Raw genomic sequence first — 22,085 nt, 5'->3', positions numbered from 1 at the left:
AGTGTAACCACTGAGGTCTCCTCGTATCATTTTCTGCCAACAGATCACTTTGTGTGAAGCAGCCAATGGTCTCCCGGGAAGCCAGTCTGCACTTTTCCCGGGAAGCCAGTCTGTACTTTTCCCAAGTCGTGTGCGGCGCGCTGTGGTTTGTTCGCAGTTGAAGGGGTAAGGAACAAATGATGCTTCATGTGAAAGTAAAGTATTTATTTGCCAGTTCAGTTCTTACAATGTCCACGTTGCTGTTCCCTTCCTCTCAGTCCCACACCCACACGGCAAAGCGCCCGAGCACCGGCAGATCATGTTTGCTGAGGCTGTTGCTTTGAAGATGGGAATGTTAGTCTTATGGGCAATTCCTGAGGCTTTTTATTCCTTTTATTTGTTTTATGTTAGTGCAAATTACCCAGAACCTTGTCATGTTTCACCCCCTGGATGCGCATTTGACAGACACCACATCCAGCTGCTCTCTGCTCTCTTTAATCACGCGCTGGGAAATGTATTCAGTTTGAACCCGTGTCTCTTTCACCGGCTATCACAAGCAGGGAGAGAACCGCCTGCTGTAACAGGGAGAGAACCGCCTGCTGTAACAGGGAGAGAACCTGCCTGCTGTAACAGGGAGAGAACCCGCCTGCTGTAACAGGGAGAGAACCCGCCTGCTGTAACAGGGAGAACCCGCCTGCTGTAACAGGGAGAGAACCCGCCTGCTGTAACAGGGAGAGAACCCGCCTGCTGTAACAGGGAGAACCCGCCTGCTGTAACAGGGAGAGAACCCGCCTGCTGTAACAGGGAGAGAACCTGCTGTAACAGGGAGAGAACCCGCCTGCTGTAACAGGGAGAGAACCTGCCTGCTGTAACAGGGAGAGAACCCGCCTGCTGTAACAGGGAGAGAACCCGCCTGCTGTAACAGGGAGAGAACCCGCCTGCTGTAACAGGGAGAACCTGCCTGCTGTAACAGGGAGAACCCGCCTGCTGTAACAGGGAGAACCTGCCTGCTGTAACAGGGAGAGAACCTGCCTGCTGTAACAGGGAGAACCTGCCTGCTGTAACAGGGAGAACCCGCCTGCTGTAACAGGGAGAACCTGCCTGCTGTAACAGGGAGAGAACCGCCTGCTGTAACAGGGAGAGAACCTGCCTGCTGTAACAGGGAGAACCTGCCTGCTGTAACAGGGAGAACCCGCCTGCTGTAACAGGGAGAACCTGCCTGCTGTAACAGGGAGAGAACCGCCTGCTGTAACAGGGAGAGAACCCGCCTGCTGTAACAGGGAGAACCTGCCTGCTGTAACAGGGAGAGAACCGCCTGCTGTAACAGGGAGAGAACCTGCCTGCTGTAACAGGGAGAACCTGCCTGCTGTAACAGGGAGAACCCGCCTGCTGTAACAGGGAGAACCTGCCTGCTGTAACAGGGAGAGAACCGCCTGCTGTAACAGGGAGAGAACCTGCCTGCTGTAACAGGGAGAGAACCCGCCTGCTGTAACAGGGAGAACCTGCCTGCTGTAACAGGGAGAACCCGCCCGCTGTAACAGGGAGAGAACCTGCCTGCTGTAACAGGGAGAGAACCTGCCCTGCTGTAACAGGGAGAGAACCCGCCTGCTGTAACAGGGAGAACCCGCCTGCTGTAACAGGGAGAGAACCTGCCTGCTGTAACAGGGAGAGAACCCGCCTGCTGTAACAGGGAGAGAACCTGCCTGCTATAACAGGGAGAGAACCCGCCTGCTGTAACAGGGAGAGAACCCGCCTGCTGTAACAGGGAGAACCCGCCTGCTGTAACAGGGAGAGAACCTGCCTGCTGTAACAGGGAGAGAACCTGCCTGCTGTAACAGGGAGAGAACCCGCCTGCTGTAACAGGGAGAGAACCTGCCTGCTGTAACAGGGAGAGAACCCGCCTGCTGTAACAGGGAGAGAACCTGCCTGCTGTAACAGGGAGAGAACCCGCCTGCTGTAACAGGGAGAGAACCTGCCTGCTGTAACAGGGAGAGAACCTGCCTGCTGTAACAGGGAGAGAACCTGCCTGCTGTAACAGGGAGAGAACCCGCCTGCTGTAACAGGGAGAGAACCTGCCTGCTGTAACAGGGAGAGAACCCGCCTGCTGTAACAGGGAGAACCTGCCTGCTGTAACAGGGAGAGAACCCGCCTGCTGTAACAGGGAGAGAACCCGCCTGCTGTAACAGGGAGAGAACCCGCCTGCTGTAACAGGGAGAGAACCCGCCTGCTGTAACAGGGAGAACCCGCCTGCTGTAACAGGGAGAGAACCCGCCCACTGTAACAGGGAGAAAACCTGCCTGCTGTAACAGGGAGAGAACCTGCCTGCTGTAACAGGGAGAAAACCTGCCTGCTGTAACAGGGAGAGAACCCGCCTGCTGTAACAGGGAGAAAACCCGCCTGCTGTAACAGGGAGAACCCGCCTGCTGTAACAGGGAGAGAACCCGCCTGCTGTAACAGGGAGAACCCGCCTGCTGTAACAGGGAGAGAACCCGCCTGCTGTAACAGGGAGAACCTGCCTGCTGTAACAGGGAGAGAACCCGCCTGCTGTAACAGGGAGAAAACCGCCCGCTGTAACAGGGAGAACCCGCCTGCTGTAACAGGGAGAAAACCGCCTGCTGTAACAGGGAGAAACCCGCCAGCTGTAACAGGGAGAAACCCGCCTGCTGTAACAGGGAGAAACCCGCCTGCTGTAACAGGGAGAGAACCCGCCTGCTGTAACAGGGAGAACCTGCCTGCTGTAACAGGGAGAGAACCCGCCTGCTGTAACAGGGAGAGAACCCGCCTGCTGTAACAGGGAGAGAACCCGCCTGCTGTAACAGGGAGAGAACCCGCCTGCTGTAACAGGGAGAGAACCCGCCTGCTGTAACAGGGAGAACCCGCCTGCTGTAACAGGGAGAGAACCCGCCCGCTGTAACAGGGAGAAAACCTGCCTGCTGTAACAGGGAGAGAACCTGCCTGCTGTAACAGGGAGAAAACCTGCCTGCTGTAACAGGGAGAGAACCCGCCTGCTGTAACAGGGAGAAAACCCGCCTGCTGTAACAGGGAGAACCCGCCTGCTGTAACAGGGAGAGAACCCGCCTGCTGTAACAGGGAGAACCCGCCTGCTGTAACAGGGAGAGAACCCGCCTGCTGTAACAGGGAGAACCTGCCTGCTGTAACAGGGAGAGAACCCGCCTGCTGTAACAGGGAGAAAACCGCCCGCTGTAACAGGGAGAACCCGCCTGCTGTAACAGGGAGAAAACCGCCTGCTGTAACAGGGAGAAACCCGCCAGCTGTAACAGGGAGAAACCCGCCTGCTGTAACAGGGAGAAACCCGCCTGCTGTAACAGGGAGAGAACCTGCCTGCTGTAACAGGGAGAGAACCCGTCTGCTGTAACAGGGAGAGAACCCGCCTGCTGTAACAGGGTGAAAACCCGCCTGCTGTAACAGGGAGAAACCTGCCTGCTGTAACAGGGAGAGAACCTGCCTGCTGTAACAGGGAGAAACCCGCCTGCTGTAACAGGGAGAGAACCCGCCTGCTGTAACAGGGAGAAACCCGCCTGCTGTAACAGGGAGAGAACCCGCCTGCTGTAACAGGGAGAAACCCGCCTGCTGTAACAGGGAGAGAACCTGCCTGCTGTAACAGGGAGAGAACCCGTCTGCTGTAACAGGGAGAGAACCCGCCTGCTGTAACAGGGTGAAAACCCGCCTGCTGTAACAGGGAGAAACCTGCCTGCTGTAACAGGGAGAGAACCTGCCTGCTGTAACAGGGAGAGAACCCGCCTGCTGTAACAGGGAGAAACTCGCCTGCTGTAACAGGGAGAGAACCTGCCTGCTGTAACAGGGAGAAACCCGCCTGCTGTAACAGGGAGAAACCGCCTGCTGTAACAGGGAGAGAACCCGCCTGCTGTAACAGGGAGAGAACCCGCCTGCTGTAACAGGGAGAGAACCTGCCTGCTGTAACAGGGAGAGAACCTGTCTGCTGTAACAGGGAGAGAACCCGCCTGATGTAACAGGGAGAAACCTGCCTGCTGTAACAGGGAGAGAACCTGCCTGCTGTAACAGGGAGAGAACCCGCCTGCTGTAACAGGGAGAAACTCGCCTGCTGTAACAGGGAGAGAACCCGCCTGCTGTAACAGGGAGAGAACCTGCCTGTTGTAACAGGGAGAGAACGTGCCTGCTGTAACAGGGAGAGAACCCGCCTGCTGTAACAGGGAGAGAACCCGCCTGCTGTAACAGGGAGAGAACCTGCCTGCTGTAACAGGGAGAAACCCGCCTGCTGTAACAGGGAGAAACCGCCTGCTGTAACAGGGAGAGAACCTGCCTGCTGTAACAGGGAGAGAACCCGCCTGCTGTAACAGGGAGAGAACCCGCCTGCTGTAACAGGGAGAGAACCCGCCAGCTGTAACAGGGAGAAACCCGCCTGCTGTAACAGGGAGAGAACCCGCCTGCTGTAACAGGGAGAGAACCTGCCTGCTGTAACAGGGAGAGAACCCGCCTGCTGTAACAGGGAGAGAACCCGCCTGCTGTAACAGGGAGAAAACCTGCCTGCTGTAACAGGGAGAACCCGCCTGCTGTAACAGGGAGAACCCGCCTGCTGTAACAGGGAGAAACCCGCCTGCTGTAACAGGGAGAAACCCGCCTGCTGTAACAGGGAGAAACCCGCCTGCTGTAACAGGGAGAGAACCCGCCTGCTGTAACAGGGAGAGAACCCGCCTGCTGTAACAGGGAGAACCCGCCTGCTGTAACAGGGAGAGAACCCGCCTGCTGTAACAGGGAGAGAACCCGCCTGCTGTAACAGGGAGAGAACCCGCCTGCTGTAACAGGGAGAGAACCCGCCTGCTGTAACAGGGAGAGAACCTGCCTGCTGTAACAGGGAGAGAACCTGCCTGCTGTAACAGGGAGAAACCCGCCTGCTGTAACAGGGAGAAACCCGCCTGCTGTAACAGGGAGAAACCTGCCTGCTGTAACAGGGAGAGAACCCGCCTGCTGTAACAGGGAGAGAACCCGCCTGCTGTAACAGGGAGAGAACCCGCCTGCTGTAACAGGGAGAGAACCCGCCTGCTGTAACAGGGAGAACCTGCCTGCTGTAACAGGGAGAGAACCCGCCTGCTGTAACAGGGAGAAAACCGCCCGCTGTAACAGGGAGAACCCGCCTGCTGTAACAGGGAGAAAACCGCCTGCTGTAACAGGGAGAAACCCGCCAGCTGTAACAGGGAGAAACCCACCTGCTGTAACAGGGAGAAACCCGCCTGCTGTAACAGGGAGAGAACCCGCCTGCTGTAACAGGGAGAGAACCTGCCTGCTGTAACAGGGAGAGAACCTGCCTGCTGTAACAGGGAGAGAACCTGTCTGCTGTAACAGGGAGAGAACCCGCCTGCTGTAACAGGGAGAAACCTGCCTGCTGTAACAGGGAGAGAACCTGCCTGCTGTAACAGGGAGAGAACCCGCCTGCTGTAACAGGGAGAAACTCGCCTGCTGTAACAGGGAGAGAACCCGCCTGCTGTAACAGGGAGAGAACCTGCCTGCTGTAACAGGGAGAGAACATGCCTGCTGTAACAGGGAGAGAACCCGCCTGCTGTAACAGGGAGAGAACCCGCCTGCTGTAACAGGGAGAAACCCGCCTGCTGTAACAGGGAGAAACCCGCCTGCTGTAACAGGGAGAGAACCCGCCAGCTGTAACAGGGAGAAACCCGCCTGCTGTAACAGGGAGAGAACCTGCCTGCTGTAACAGGGAGAAACCCGCCTGCTGTAACAGGGAGAAACCGCCTGCTGTAACAGGGAGAGAACCTGCCTGCTGTAACAGGGAGAGAACCCGCCTGCTGTAACAGGGAGAGAACCGCCTGCTGGAACAGGGAGAGAACCCGCCAGCTGTAACAGGGAGAAAGCCGCCTGCTGTAACAGGGAGAGAACCCGCCTGCTGTAACAGGGAGAAACCCGCCTGCTGTAACAGGGAGAGAACCTGCCTGCTGTAACAGGGAGAGAACCCGCCTGCTGTTACAGGGAGAGAAACCGCCTGCTGTAACAGGGAGAGAACCTGCCTGCTGTAACAGGGAGAGAACCCGCCTGCTGTAACAGGGAGAGAACCCGCCTGCTGTAACAGGGAGAGAACCCGCCTGCTGTAACAGGGAGAGAACCTGCCTGCTGTAACAGGGAGAGAACCCGCCTGCTGTAACAGGGAGAGAACCCGCCTGCTGTAACAGGGAGAAAACCTGCCTGCTGTAACAGGGAGAACCCGCCTGCTGTAACAGGGAGAACCCGCCTGCTGTAACAGGGAGAAACCCGCCTGCTGTAACAGGGAGAAACCCGCCTGCTGTAACAGGGAGAAACCCGCCTGCTGTAACAGGGAGAGAACCCGCCTGCTGTAACAGGGAGAGAACCCGCCTGCTGTAACAGGGAGAACCCGCCTGCTGTAACAGGGAGAGAACCCGCCTGCTGTAACAGGGAGAGAACCCGCCTGCTGTAACAGGGAGAGAACCCGCCTGCTGTAACAGGGAGAGAACCCGCCTGCTGTAACAGGGAGAGAACCTGCCTGCTGTAACAGGGAGAGAACCTGCCTGCTGTAACAGGGAGAAACCCGCCTGCTGTAACAGGGAGAAACCCGCCTGCTGTAACAGGGAGAAACCTGCCTGCTGTAACAGGGAGAGAACCCGCCTGCTGTAACAGGGAGAGAACCCGCCTGCTGTAACAGGGAGAACCCGCCTGCTGTAACAGGGAGAGAACCCGCCTGCTGTAACAGGGAGAGAACCCGCCTGCTGTAACAGGGAGAGAACCCGCCTGCTGTAACAGGGAGAGAACCCGCCTGCTGTAACAGGGAGAACCTGCCTGCTGTAACAGGGAGAGAACCCGCCTGCTGTAACAGGGAGAAAACCTGCCTGCTGTAACAGGGAGAACCCGCCTGCTGTAACAGGGAGAACCCGCCTGCTGTAACAGGGAGAAACCCGCCTGCTGTAACAGGGAGAAACCCGCCTGCTGTAACAGGGAGAAACCCGCCTGCTGTAACAGGGAGAGAACCCGCCTGCTGTAACAGGGAGAGAACCCGCCTGCTGTAACAGGGAGAACCCGCCTGCTGTAACAGGGAGAGAACCCGCCTGCTGTAACAGGGAGAGAACCCGCCTGCTGTAACAGGGAGAGAACCCGCCTGCTGTAACAGGGAGAGAACCCGCCTGCTGTAACAGGGAGAGAACCTGCCTGCTGTAACAGGGAGAGAACCTGCCTGCTGTAACAGGGAGAAACCCGCCTGCTGTAACAGGGAGAAACCCGCCTGCTGTAACAGGGAGAAACCTGCCTGCTGTAACAGGGAGAGAACCCGCCTGCTGTAACAGGGAGAGAACCCGCCTGCTGTAACAGGGAGAGAACCCGCCTGCTGTAACAGGGAGAGAACCCGCCTGCTGTAACAGGGAGAACCTGCCTGCTGTAACAGGGAGAGAACCCGCCTGCTGTAACAGGGAGAAAACCGCCCGCTGTAACAGGGAGAACCCGCCTGCTGTAACAGGGAGAAAACCGCCTGCTGTAACAGGGAGAAACCCGCCAGCTGTAACAGGGAGAAACCCACCTGCTGTAACAGGGAGAAACCCGCCTGCTGTAACAGGGAGAGAACCCGCCTGCTGTAACAGGGAGAGAACCTGCCTGCTGTAACAGGGAGAGAACCTGCCTGCTGTAACAGGGAGAGAACCTGTCTGCTGTAACAGGGAGAGAACCCGCCTGCTGTAACAGGGAGAAACCTGCCTGCTGTAACAGGGAGAGAACCTGCCTGCTGTAACAGGGAGAGAACCCGCCTGCTGTAACAGGGAGAAACTCGCCTGCTGTAACAGGGAGAGAACCCGCCTGCTGTAACAGGGAGAGAACCTGCCTGCTGTAACAGGGAGAGAACATGCCTGCTGTAACAGGGAGAGAACCCGCCTGCTGTAACAGGGAGAGAACCCGCCTGCTGTAACAGGGAGAAACCCGCCTGCTGTAACAGGGAGAAACCCGCCTGCTGTAACAGGGAGAGAACCCGCCAGCTGTAACAGGGAGAAACCCGCCTGCTGTAACAGGGAGAGAACCTGCCTGCTGTAACAGGGAGAAACCCGCCTGCTGTAACAGGGAGAAACCGCCTGCTGTAACAGGGAGAGAACCTGCCTGCTGTAACAGGGAGAGAACCCGCCTGCTGTAACAGGGAGAGAACCGCCTGCTGGAACAGGGAGAGAACCCGCCAGCTGTAACAGGGAGAAAGCCGCCTGCTGTAACAGGGAGAGAACCCGCCTGCTGTAACAGGGAGAAACCCGCCTGCTGTAACAGGGAGAGAACCTGCCTGCTGTAACAGGGAGAGAACCCGCCTGCTGTTACAGGGAGAGAAACCGCCTGCTGTAACAGGGAGAGAACCTGCCTGCTGTAACAGGGAGAGAACCCGCCTGCTGTAACAGGGAGAGAACCCGCCTGCTGTAACAGGGAGAGAACCTGCCTGCTGTAACAGGGAGAGAACCTGCCTGCTGTAACAGGGAGAGAACCTGCCTGCTGTAACATGGTGAAACCCGCCTGCTGTAACAGGGAGAGAACCCGCCTGCTGTAACAGGGAGAACCTGCCTGCTGTAACAGGGAGAGAACCTGCCTGCTGTAACAGGGAGAGAACCTGCCTGCTGTAACAGGGAGAGAACCCGCCTGCTGTAACAGGGAGAACCTGCCTGCTGTAACAGGGAGAGAACCTGCCTGCTGTAACAGGGAGAGAACCTGCCTGCTGTAACAGGGAGAGAACCTGCCTGCTGTAACAGGGAGAGAACCCGCCTGCTGTAACAGGGAGAAACCCGCCTGCTGTAACAGGGAGAGAACCCGCCTGCTGTAACAGGGAGAACCTGCCTGCTGTAACAGGGAGAGAACCTGCCTGCTGTAACAGGGAGAAACCCGCCTGCTGTAACAGGGAGCCGTCCTGCGGAGGAACACACAGGAGGTTTCACGTCAGCCCTTCTGCTCCATTGTCTTTGCAGGACTTTCTCTGCACTGCATTGTGGGCCCTTTTGAGATTAACAATGTAGTTCACAAATTACGCAAATTAATTTGTTTTTGTTGTAGATAAAGTATAACTATGTACTTCCAAACTACAGAATCCGAAATCCCCCAGTAATGAAGTGGTTAATGCCGAAGAAGCTCCATTTCCAATGGTTGCCACACCAAAGTGCGGTGCTAACTCCACGGCCCCTCGTTTGCGGTGTTTGTACTCGGGACTTTGCCTCATATCTGTCTGAGTTTGTACAAGTGGCTTTTCTCACTAGATAGTTTGTTTTACATCTGCCAATAACAACACAGATGAAGCGCATAGCTCTGCTCCAGCAATAAATTACAAAGGAATATTTCAGGAAACCCTTAGAAAATGAAAGCCTTGGTTCCCATATGGTCTTGGATATCAGTGCACACTGGAAACTATACGACTGCCATAGGTTATTCAATCTGTTGCTAAATGATGTTTATTTTGGATTGACTACAGTACACACAGACGTGCTCAGTTTGGTTGTAATATGAAGAGTTTAAGGTACAGATACAAGAAAAACTTTAAATCTCTTCCGCTGCACAAATGAGTATTTCAAATAAGGATCATTAGCAAAGGATATAATAAATTATTTCTCTCGGTGCTAGTGTCAATTATTCCAGACTATGAGTTTGATTTACAGAGGTTTCTAGAACACTGAAATGGGAATTCCAGTCTCTAGATTGGCGGGTATGTAATGGGTTGCCAGAGGCAAAAACATTACAGCAGCAAAGGCATTAAGCCAGCCAGTGTGACGTGAATGTCAGATTGTGAGATTGTACTTCAGAACAGCTCTCCCATGTCACTGTCATTAGCAAAGTCACCGCGGATCTTCTCTCTGAGAAAAAAGGGGACATTGAGCATCTGGCAGCCAAGGGTTCAAGCTTTTAGATATCTCTTACAAATTACAATCATATTTCTGTTTGTAAAGGTGAGAGCCATGTAGTGAGCCATGTAACCGGGTAAACCAGGGGTTAACCCACGCAGGGCTCCAGAAGAGAATAGGCCTTTGTCAAAGGCCTCATGGGCTGAAACGCGTCAGAAGAAGATCCGTCAGCACTACACTTGTTCAATAAAGTTTTACCAGTCACCAGTTCCGCCTCCCTCTGCTTCTTTACGGCGGCGGCTGTGCATCATTTCCTGCCTCCTGTGGGAGGAGTTCCTGTGTGTAGTGAGCCACTATAACTTCCTTTGGGGCTCGAGCTGTTAGCCACGCTGCTCCCACTCTCTGGAACAGCCCGAGAGGCCCCTCTCTGGGAATCTATAAAAACAGGCTCACAACCTACCTGTTACCCAGGCCTTTAATTAATTAACCACAACCTGTCCGGTATTTAATAGCTACAGTACTGTCCCATCCTGTATTACAGGAAATGGCCATAACTAGGGACTTTCCAGGGGACAGAGGGGGAGAGCGAGAGAGCGAGACGAGCTTTCTCATTTTATTAGCAGTCATCGGTTGTGTATATGTATATGTATGTCCCCTCAAATGTCCCACCACTTAGATTAGGGAGCCGGGCCTGTGCTGAAAAATAAGCAACCATACATAATCCATAATAAGTCTAAGGGACCAACCTAATGACTGGAATGGTGTCAGACACTACTGGGGTATTTTACCCACTCTAAAGGCTAGGTCTTTTCTCTCTCTTCATTTTCTAATAGAGATGAAATAGAACATGTTTTCTGACACACACAAATATAAACAAGTGAAGCACAGCGGGGACATTGCTGCTAGCCGTCAGCTGGTTTAGCTCACACTGCTAGAGCTGTGGCCTAGAACAGGGGTGCACAAAGATTCTCTCATGCGCCCCCCTGTCTCCTCGCCCCTCCGGCTCGTGCCCCCTCCATGGCTCTGGCGTCAAATGATGTCACGTTACCATGGCAACATGACCCTGTGGCGCCATTTAACGCCGGTTGCAATGGAGACGTGTCGCTGCAACTCCAAGTAAGTGAAAAGTTACAGATGCCTTTGGGGAAGCGCGGGGCCTCTGTAACAGCCCCGCACCCCCAGAAAATCTCGGGGTCCCCCCTTGGTCGGGCCCGCGCCCCACTTTGCGCACCCCTGCCCTAGAAAAGCAGTGGTTGTGGGTTCTAGTCCTGTAGAGTCTGACACTATTCTAATCGTTAGGTTTATTATAAACTCTATAGGTGGGATGGAGACACTTTTAGGAAGTGTGGGAAGGGACTCGTTCGTTTAAATATACTTTGCATACCATTAGCATGTCTCTCAGGGGGGATCCTTTTCCAGCAGAGGCACGTCTCCCCAATTTATTTGATATATATATATATATACACAAATAGCGACTGCTAATAAAATGAGAGCGCTGTCGCTGTCGCTGTCGCTGTCGCTGTCGCTGTCGCTCTTTGCCGGTGAAATGTTTTTTTTTTGCAATTTTGGATTTCTCTTTTGGAGAGGGACCCGTGGATCACAGAAACCACCCGACCCACACCCAAATTCTCAAAACAAATGAGCCCATCTCTACTCAAAACGTATTAATGCAAAACAAACGAGAACTTCCGGGCACTTTGAGTTTTGAAAGTGCGATCTCGTCCATTGTCGTGTGTTTCTTTACGTATCAATGCATTGGTCTTATGGACCTCCATCAATAACGAGTTCGTTGTATTTCTGCTGAACTTAATTTACTGAATCAAATCAAACTGAAGCTCTTGCCCCGGGCCGTCACTGATGCCCCGGGCCGTCACTGCGCCTGCTCCTCCCCATTATCCCAGAACAGCAGCCCTCCTGGCGCCGGCCTCCCCACGTAATGAGTTGCTTAGTTATGACAAGATGACTGATGATGAATAGAGGAATTTGTTTCTGTGTAACGCCTGTCTCTCTCTCTCACACCCCACCGAGGAGCTAAAGACAGAGGCTCGGGTATAAAAACAAGACATTAACTAGATACACATCCGTCTCTGGAATTGTGAAGCGGAACAATTAAAGAAGTCACCGGCGCAAAAGCAGAGCAGGATGAAATGACACGGTACACAAGGAAATATCAATCTTACGGTGTCGGAAGGAATATCAGCGGCACATCTTGCATTCTACTGGGACTTCGGGCCGGGCTGTTTATTAAAGAGTGATGCTGTCGGACTCACATAACTCGTGATCATCGTGGCATTGCAAGATCAGAATACCTGTGACATTTCACTGGCTTAGATAAGGTTGTCAAAGACGTTTTCAGTCCCAATGGGGCAAACCTTGCCAACACAATTATTTTCTCCTATGGCCAACACATCTGATGCCAATTTTCTCATGTTGGCTCATGGCTTCAAGCTTTCCAATGTTATCTTGGTGGCCTTTACGCAGAAATATAAATACCTGAAGGAGAACAGCAGTTCAGCAAATGTTACACGAGATAACACAAGATCCTTAGCGTGCTCCTCCTTTTCTTCTTAGTTTAACGCTTTTCATGTCTTGAATGTTAAAATAAGCCTATACAGAAGTCAAATACCATAATCTAGAGCAGGGGTGCTTAACTTGAGTCCCGTCCCGTCCCCCTTCCCCTCCCCCAGCCCACAGGTCAGGTTTTCAGGATATCCCTGCTTCAGCACAGGTGGCTCAATTAGTCCCTGCTTCAGCACAGGTGGCTCAGTCAGAGGCTCAGTCTTCAACCAAGCCTGTGAATAAACCACCTGTGCTGAAGCTGGGATATCCTGAAAACCTGACCTGTTGGGGGGGGAGCGTGGGTTGTGGTCTGCAGTTGAGCACCCCTAATTAAGGGTATTGAATGCCAACAGGTTGGAATTATCCATGAATACTCCGGATAGACCAAAAAAAATGAAAGCAACAGCAAAAAAAAGTGTTTGCAGGTAATGGAACGGAGCGAAGACACACGTGATACTCAAACACCCGGTGTTCGATGATAGATTTTGTTCCATGTTTGACATTCTGACCTATTGGTAATTCATGGGAAATCCTTTTATTTCAGGACACTGATGTTTTCATATAAACAGATGTGTCATTCCATTGTTTCAATGTAAAGGAAAAAGCTGCAAAGTGCTCCTAACCTCGAGAGGGGGTATTTCTTCCCATTTGGCCCTAATTCTCTTTATGTAATTAGTGCTGAGGTTTAGGGTTTCATTGTATGTAGCTTCTTCATGCTTGTCATCACATGGGTTTTACTATTATTATCCAACACACCGGCTGCATGGCCTGACAATAATGTATGGCTGAAGTGTAAGGTAAAGGCCCGGCACTGCAGTCTAGAATATTTTGCCCAACTCAGCGACCAAGTCATTTTCCTACACTGTGCACAAAGCAGCAATTGAGGACGGAAAGAAAGAAGGAAACGAAAGAAAGAAAGAAAGTGGAAGCAGATATCACCATCCGTGCTTTGTCAGGCTGCGGCCATAGTGCACGCGCGACAGAGCGCCTGTCGTCTGAGCGATTTGTGGACTCGCATGTGACGTGGAGGCGTGACCGTGATGTCACCAGGCTGGTTTGCCCTCATTGGTTGAAATGCTCACGTGACGCGGCCGTTGTGCGAAAAATCAATTTTTTTGTCTCCTCTAAATCCTTCCGCCCGCGTCTCATCGCGTCACATGGCGTCACATCGCGCGCAGCATGGCCGGACTGGTGCACTTATATGAATTTGTTCGTGCCGCACATGCGTTTGCGCTCACTACGTTCAATGCCTTACACGTTCCATTGGCCGGGATTCATCGAGCAGTGATCCGGGGTGTCTCCTTAATGCCATTGATTGAATGTCACGTTCTACCAGATAGAGAAACCATATCCTGCAGCTTTGGTGAAGCCCAGATCATGTTCCGACCAGGATGGGAGAAAGGGATTCTCAGCTTATTTTAATTTATTATATTTTTCCTGAAAGTATTATTCTCCACTAACACTGGACATGTGCATGGACTGGACACTAACACTGGACATGTGCATGGACTGGACACGAAAACTGGACATGTGCATGGACTGGACACTAACACTGGACATGTGCATGGACTGGACACTAACACTGGACATGTGCATGGACTGGACACTAACACTGGACATGTGCATGGACTGGACACTAACACTGGACATGTGCATGGACTGGACACTAACACTGGACATGTGCATGGACTGGACACTAACACTGGACATGTGCATGGACTGGACACTAACACTGGACATGTGCATGGACTGGACACTAACACTGGACATGTGCATGGACTGGACACTAACACTGGACATGTGCATGGACTGGACACTAACACTGGACATGTGCATGGACTGGACACTAACACTGGACATGTGCATGGACTGGACACTAACACTGGACATGTGCATGGACTGGACACTAGCACTGGACATGTGCATGGACTGGACACTAGCACTGGACATGTTGTGACAAACCGCTCCCTTTATGTAGCGCTGCCGTTTGCCCAGGCTCTTCGCGACACAGTCTTCTAGGGTTTAATTTGTAGAAAAGGGGGACAAACACGTGTATACACACAAGGGGCACTCAGCCCTCAACCTTCAGCGGTTTATTTCTCCATTAGTGGCACTAAACATTTTAAACACCGTCATTTTAAGAACAAAGAAATCATAAAAGGAAACCTCTACTCCTGTCAGGAGCCTAACTCACATGCATAGCCCTATCTGCAATGTTGGCTGGCTAAGCCAGTTACCAACTTTAAATAACACACAGATATAACACTGAGTCCTTAGCTGTTAGATGGGGACAGCATCCCATTAGATCCACAGTTGCTGCAACACGTGGGGGGGCCCCCTGCCCCAAACTGGATCCTGGAGAGCAGCGTCCTCCCAACCTCCAGGCTTTAAGAGAGACTTAAGCAGCCAAACTAACTGCACTATATTCCTGTTCCTCAATTAGTAGGAGAGCAGGTGAGGGAAACCAGAACCCGTGTAAAGTCTGAAATGGATTTCCTATCCCCCAGCCTTAGTGACTGTGAATCTGTGGGGCGGATCACATCCACACTATGTCTGCAATCACTTCTATACATCAGACAGAAAGCTGCCCACTATCCTGGGACTATGTCACAATGTGCATGGTCTGGACAGTAACACTGGACGTGTGCATGGACTGGACAGTAACACTGGACGTGTGCATGGACTGGACAGTAACACTGGACATGTGCATGGACTGGACAGTAACACTGTGTCACGCCTGTATGCCCGCAGACCTGGCAAGACTCCAATACTGAGGTGGGAACGGTATTACCACACACCCACAGCAGTGGGGGCAAGCCCGGAGTGTGGTATGGCGTTGCTGGGCCTGTTGGAAAATAGTTAGTATACTTGCAACGTCTTGGTGGTATAACGTAAGAATGGTCGTGTCCGTGCGCCAAAGTCTAGGGATCCAGAAAGCAGAGTAGTCAAGTTCGTAAGCCAAGTCCAAGGGTTCCAGAGGTCAGCAAAGTAGAGTTCGTAGCAGGGTTCAGGGGTAACAGTGAGCAGGGTAGTTCAGGACGAGCCGGGGTCAAAACCAGGGAAATCCAAAGATAAGCAGGAGCAGGTACAGGCTGGAACACAGAGAGAGAAAAGCATAGGACTGCACACACAGGGAAAACAGGAACTATGCAGAGCAATGATAGAAAGGACAGACAGGGATTATAAAGGAGGGAACACCAATGGGACAGAGGAGGAGCAAAGGGAGAAGTGGGAGACAGCAGGGATAGGTCAGGAGGAGAAGAGGAGGAGACAGGGGAATCAGACAGAGAGATTGCTTGCAGGGCATGGGAGGAGGAGTTAAGAGACTGACAGGCCTTAGAAAAGGAGCGTGTGCGCGCGCCCTCTGTAAACTGAGAGTACACGCGCACAGGCTGCGTCACGAGACGCGCGGAGCGCCGCGCCGCGGGCACACCTGCAGAGGGGAACGGAGGAACAGAGGGGACAGCCACTGGAGGTGAGGGAATGGAAACGGACACTGAGGGAACCTGGGAGCGGGGAGTGTCGCCGCAGGGGCTCGGGGGACGTGCGGGTGTGCGAGACTTGCGGGGCGCGCGCCGTGGCAAGGGAACGGCGTCAGAGGCTGCCGGAGCGGAACAGGAGTGGGTAAGCGAAGGGAGGTTGGCAGGGGAAGGGACAGAGAGGGTGACGTCAGGAGCATAAGAAGGGGAAGGAATCCCCTGAACCGTCACACACTGGACATGTGCATGGACTGGACACTAACACAGGACATGTGCATGGACTGGACACTAACACTGGACATGTGCATGGACTGGACACTAACACTGGACATGTGCATGGACTGGACACTAACACTGGACATGTGCATGGACTGGACACTAACACTGGACATGTGCATGGACTGGACACTAACACTGGACATGTGCATGGACTGGACACTAACACTGGACATGTGCATGGACTGGACACTAACACTGGACATGTGCATGGACTGGACACTATCACTGGACATGTGCATGGACTGGACACTAACATGTGGACTTTGATGTGCCGATGATTTTTTTTAACTCTTTCAGTGGTGTAAGGGTATGCAACACGTGGCAGGAAAGGGAACTAAAAGGATGCAACAGATGTAGTTTGTTCCGGCGTGTAAGAATCCTTAATGTTACTAATAAAAACAAGGAAACATAGAATTGATGGCCGATAAGAAGCAACTGAGCCACTTAATCTGCCCATTTCCCCCCTGTTGTGAAACCCGGACTCTTTTAAATCTTTGACTTTTCTTTAAATATAAGACACCTTTGTGTCCCAAGCAGTTTCCTTTACTGTATGAAACTAATCCCAGGACCAGGCACATAAGATCCGCTTTGCACACTACACACGCTCAGTAAGGTTTGCCTATTGGTGGTTTTTACCCTGGGGAGGTCAGTGCGGGGAAACAGCTGTTAGTAAAAGTATGTGTAGGGGTCTTGTGACAGAACGGGGCAGAGATTCCCCAGGTTCGGGCAGGATTTCCTTACTGAAGTCACATGGCAGTGACATATGCTTATTTTGCCTTTAGTTTATAAACCAAGTTAATTTTAAAAAAATCAATCCGAAGAAACAGAAGATTATAAACATTGAAACATTAGGTTCGTTAGAACGAAGAGCAAGTGAAAGATACCAGGACTTCATTTAGGACAAGAACCCACCCCACAGGCCCACCGACAGCTTTCCCAGGGCCCAGGCCTAGAGACTCCACCAGGGCCCCCGGTTTTTGTGTTGGGGGGGGGGAGGGTGATCGCTCCCCATGACGGTGTATCTCACAGGCTTTGTCACACCAGATGCCCTACAAATGTACCAGGTATGCCGTGGTAAAAGTCTCTAGGGGCTTATTGGGTTGACCTCTCCAACATAATGGTCAGCCTGATCTTAACGGAACTTTACATCAGTTGGAGGGTGGTAACAGCCATGTGATCGCTACTGAAGCCGTCTGATGCTGCCAGACCTCTGGCAGTGAAAAGGTTAAGGCGGGGCTAGTAAGTTATACTAGCTACTAAGGGCATTCTTCGTACAACATGGGCACGCACTCATTTTTTAGGGGTTGAACTCACTCCACTTCAGTTTCCGACATCCAGGGCCTGGTCAGTGTGTTCACGTCACGTGGTCACGTCTCCTACAGATAAAGGTTGTGTTCATTAGGACTGAACCTAAGCCCTTTGTGTTATTGTATCTAACTCTTCTGTCTGGGGGACATACGGTGGCACTTGTAGAGTTGCGTGTTCGCACCATTGGCTCTGGCGTTTACAAAAAGGTGGCGGAGTAGATGAAACTGCCCTTCTAACCCCAGATTATATTGTCTTTTGGATTTGAGGACTCACGTGTACTGAGCTACTACTTTAAAAGTGCAAATTCCACACAGCTGGCTAGAAAACAACCTTGTGTAAATAAATGAACAGTCTAATGGGTTTACCTAAACACGTCATGCTAATAGGAAAGGTTTGCTGCCGGAATAGCTCTCACAGCTTGGTGTAGACTGAAGCTCCAGATTATACACCGGTGGCAGAACGTGCTCATTAAGGGACTGTATATTTGCAGTTGCCGGGCTCTTTGTCCAGTTGTGATTGTGACAATGTAACACCAGTTTGCAAAGTTCTTTACAATTAGTATTAGGACCAGAATCAGAGTTACATTTTCACACTGCTTTGCAAGGAGCTATTAACAGATCATTTGCAGGATTTATTTTGTAAATGGTCCTTGATGTAGGGAGAAAAAAAACCGTATGCCAAACTCACAGCTCTTTCTACATCTCTCGTTACATTCATTAGTGACATATGTCTCACGTCACACGAGTATAACAGGGATTATCAACCTTGCTTTCCATGTTCAATCACTCTGTCTCACTAATGCTGTGCTTCATACTCACACGCCCACTGCAGTGAAAGCCAGTTCCACGCTGTAATAACCCTGGAGGCGACGTAACTACAAAGGTGGATATAGTTTCCCACAGTGATCCCAAGGGGGGGGGGGGGGTGCAAGTCTATAGGTGTAAATAGTATAGACACAAAGAGCCGAGAGACAGACAGACACCTATTAATGGAGATGTCACAGTAATAACATTTTTGATAACCCTGGAGGGGTTTTACTTTGTGCCACATATGAAGTTGGACTCTGGTGATGTTTTTTTTTTCCTTTTAATAAAATGTTTGACCAGGAAGTAATACATTGAGAGTTACCTCTCGTTTTCACGTATGTCCTGGGCACAGAGTTATGATGACAAATAATACATGGTTACAAATACACAGTTACATAAGTGAGCAGGGTTATACATTATATACAAGACATTGCATGCACAGTTAAAGATAATATATATTCTAGGTGTATGTAACAGTTACAGACCAGATGAAAATGTGAGACAGCTTTAGTTTTGAAAGAACTTAGACTGGTGGTGGCTGTGGGAGTCTGTGGTAGATTGGTCCTGTTTTGGGGTGCACGGTAAGGCTGCGAACCACCAGACCCTTGCCCGAATGGTCCCTGCCCCCGCTGCCTCCTTCCGGCAGGGCTGACTACATACTGTGACGTGTCAGCCGGCCGATGCTGCAAGATCCTAGTGATTTTCGGCGCTGACGAGTCACGTGGTACGCGAGTCAGCCAATGGGGAGGAGGAGAGGGAAGGAGCTAGATGGGAGGCGCATTGGGTGGGGAGCAGGGAAGGAGCTGCAGGTTAAAGTGTGTGTGTGTATGTATGTATGTATGTGTGTGTATGTGTGTATGTATGTATGTGTGTGTGTGTGTGTGTGTGTGTATATGTGTGTGGGGGGGTGGACAGCACCATGGCACCATGATCAGATCCCGCCCCCCACCCTCCCACTCCCGCCCCCCTCCCGCTCCGGCTCCCTACAGACCGCATATCGCGGTCTGTGTCTGTCAGCGCCCCGCCTGTCTGCAGTGCGGGCGCGCTGACTGAGGGAGCGGGGCCTTAGCCTAAGAGGAGGAGCGGCGGATACTTTGTTGAGCCTTGTGACCATGAACAGTCTTTTGGAGTCAGATCTCAGATGATAAGTGCTGCGTGTGGTAGGGGTGAGGAGCTTGTTCAGATAGATGGGTAGTATTTGAAGACAGGAAAGATTAACTTTGCGCCTAGACTCAAGTGATGACCAATCTAGTTCTTTGGGCATTTCGCAGTGATGTGTGCTGTAGTTGCATTGGAGGACAAAACGGCATATTGAGTTGTAGAGGGTATCAAGTTTGCTAAGGTGGGTTTGAGGTGCCGAGCCATATACTATGTCTCCATAGCCTATAATTGGCATTAGCATCCGCTGCGCAATTCGCTTTCTGACCAGGAGACTTAGGGAGGATTTGTTCCTGTGTTGTTTGTAGAAGCAGAACGTGTGTGTTCTCTTCTGTGCAGCTACTGTACTTTGTGACTTCTTTTCTAGTTATTCATATGTGAACAGTTCCTGTTCTTACTGCTCGGTATCAACAGAAAGTTTAAACCTTCGCTGCCGACGGGTCAGTTGTAGCAACCAAGGGGTTAACATGTGAATGAAATGACTAACCAGACATTATGGAACCAGACGCCCGATTACATCAGCTGCAAAGGGCATAACTTTCTGAGCCTCAAATTGCATTGTTATATACAGTAAATGAGCAAGTGAGAATCGGTGGAAACCAGTAAACAGGACAGAGACTGGTTAGGGGCAGAAAGTAATGTGTTTGTCACCAGTGAGACGTCCTTAAGTGCACGTATTTGTCTTGCTTCTATTTTCACTTTACCATTAGACATTGTATGTATGAATATGTATGTATATTTTTATTTATATAACGCCCACAGCTGTACTTAGCGCTTTACAAGAAAGACAATACGGTACAAGGAATTATACTACACTAAGTGCAACAAACAAGATCAAACAATAGCGGAAAAAATGGCATCTTATATCTATATTTCTTAATATGGACCAAAAAACAAACATGTATATGTTTATATCGACACATTTGCTGCCAGAAGAAGATTCTAGCTGTGAATGAGGTAAAAATATTAAAATATATGAGTGAATTTAACCTGTGATGCACGAACTGGGACGGATGTGACAATGCGTCTTTAGTGTATCTCTGTGAGAGAGAAACACAAATAGAGTGTCAGCTTCCTGTCTCACGTGGGGACGACCCGTACAGGCACCGCAGTGCCGGCCCGGGAGAGCTCGTGTTTGGGTATTTCCTGGCACAGTGTTTAGGACAGGATGCCACACACTGACCTTGTCTGTGCAGCCCCAGCAAACAGCATCAGCACAAACACGTCTGCATGCTGACAGCACTGATTAGCTGGAGCCTCTGGCAGGGCCAGTTGTGTTCTCTGTCCCCTTGGGTGCCAGGTGTCTGAGGCACATTTCCTGATTCATGTGTGTGCAAAATAGGACATTCCTTATTCTGGGTTTCATTACCTTCTGCCTTTGAAATTCAAGTTTACATGAAAATATTTGGCCATTGTATGAAACAGAAACTTCTCCGGCATTCCTGAGCACACAGAGGCCTGGCAGCTCTGCCTCGGGGATATCCGCTGCATCTCTGCTCCCGAACACATTCACTCGGACCCGGACTGGAGGCCGTATACTCTGCAGCATTTTCATTTGAGCAGTGAGGCAGCAGCTAGAACTAACTGGGCAGCTCGAACAATGTGCCTGGGTCTCCGATAACGAAGGAGAATTTCTGCATTGTTGACACTGTGTAGTTAATACCCCTGCGTTGTTCTGTATTACACTGCATGTAATACCCCTGCGTTGTTCTGTATTACACTGCGTGTAATACCCCTGCGTTGTTCTGTATTACACTGCGTGTAATACCCCTGCGTTGTTCTGTATTACACTGCGTGTAATACCCCTGCGTTGCTCTGTATTGCACTGCGTGTAATACCCCTGCGTTGTTCTGTATTACACTGCGTTTAATAACCATGCGTTGCTCTGTATTGCACTGCGTGTAATACCCCTGCGTTGTTCTGTATTACACTGCGTGTAATACCCCTGCGTTGCTCTGTATTGCACTGCGTGTAATACCCCTGCGTTGTTCTGTATTACACTGCGTGTAATACCCCTGCGTTGTTCTGTATTACACTGCGTGTAATACCCCTGCGTTGTTCTGTATTGCACTGCGTGTAATACCCCTGCGTTGTTCTGTATTACACTGTGTAGTTAATACCCCTGCGTTGTTCTGTATTACACTGCGTGTAATACCCCTGCATTGTTCTGTATTACACTGCGACATATTCACCTTCACAAGCTGGGCTTCAAAATTATTACCGTATTCAAAGTGTTCTAGATCAGGGGTGCACAAAGTGGGGGGCGCGAGATTTTTCCGGGGGTGGGGGGGGCGCGGGCGGTTTCAGAGGCTCCACGCTCTTCCCCAAAATTAAATGCCGGGGGATCGCGTGAGGACTCTGCAACCTCAACCTACCGTTGCGCTAGCACCAGGGGACATAAGGCAGGGGCGCAGGAGCAAAGGTTTGCGCACCCCTGTTCTAGATGGTTATCCTAATTCAGTGGTTTTCAACTTTTTTTTTAGTTAAGGAACCCTATAATTATATTGTGAAATTCTGGGGAACCCCAACCCTCTCTAATAGCGCGTCTGAGATCAGATGCATTGTAAGGAACCCCAACCCTCTCTAATAGCGCGTTTGAGATCAGATGCATTGTAAGGAACCCCAACCCTCTCTAATAGCGCGTCTGAGATCAGATGCATTGTAAGGAACCCCAACCCTCTCTAATAGCGCGTCTGAGATCAGATGCATTG

The 22,085-nt window shown here is 51.3% G+C and overlaps 1 protein-coding gene across 1 annotated transcript in view; it reads right to left on the bottom strand.

Annotated features, from left to right (window-relative positions):
• HAPLN3 (hyaluronan and proteoglycan link protein 3) overlaps positions 1 to 12,076 on the bottom strand; it is a 38,082-nt gene extending 26,006 nt beyond the window's left edge. The window contains exon 1 of the mRNA XM_075575186.1: positions 11,966 to 12,076. The gene's annotated coding sequence lies outside the window, so the exon portion shown is untranslated. The remainder of the gene's footprint in view (positions 1 to 11,965) is intronic.
• Positions 12,077 to 22,085: the final 10,009 nt, after the last annotated feature.

This window comes from Ascaphus truei, chromosome 18, assembly GCF_040206685.1.
Source record: "Ascaphus truei isolate aAscTru1 chromosome 18, aAscTru1.hap1, whole genome shotgun sequence".
Taxonomy (NCBI): Eukaryota; Metazoa; Chordata; class Amphibia; order Anura; family Ascaphidae; genus Ascaphus; species Ascaphus truei.
This window is presented reverse-complemented; position numbering and strand designations above follow the sequence as displayed.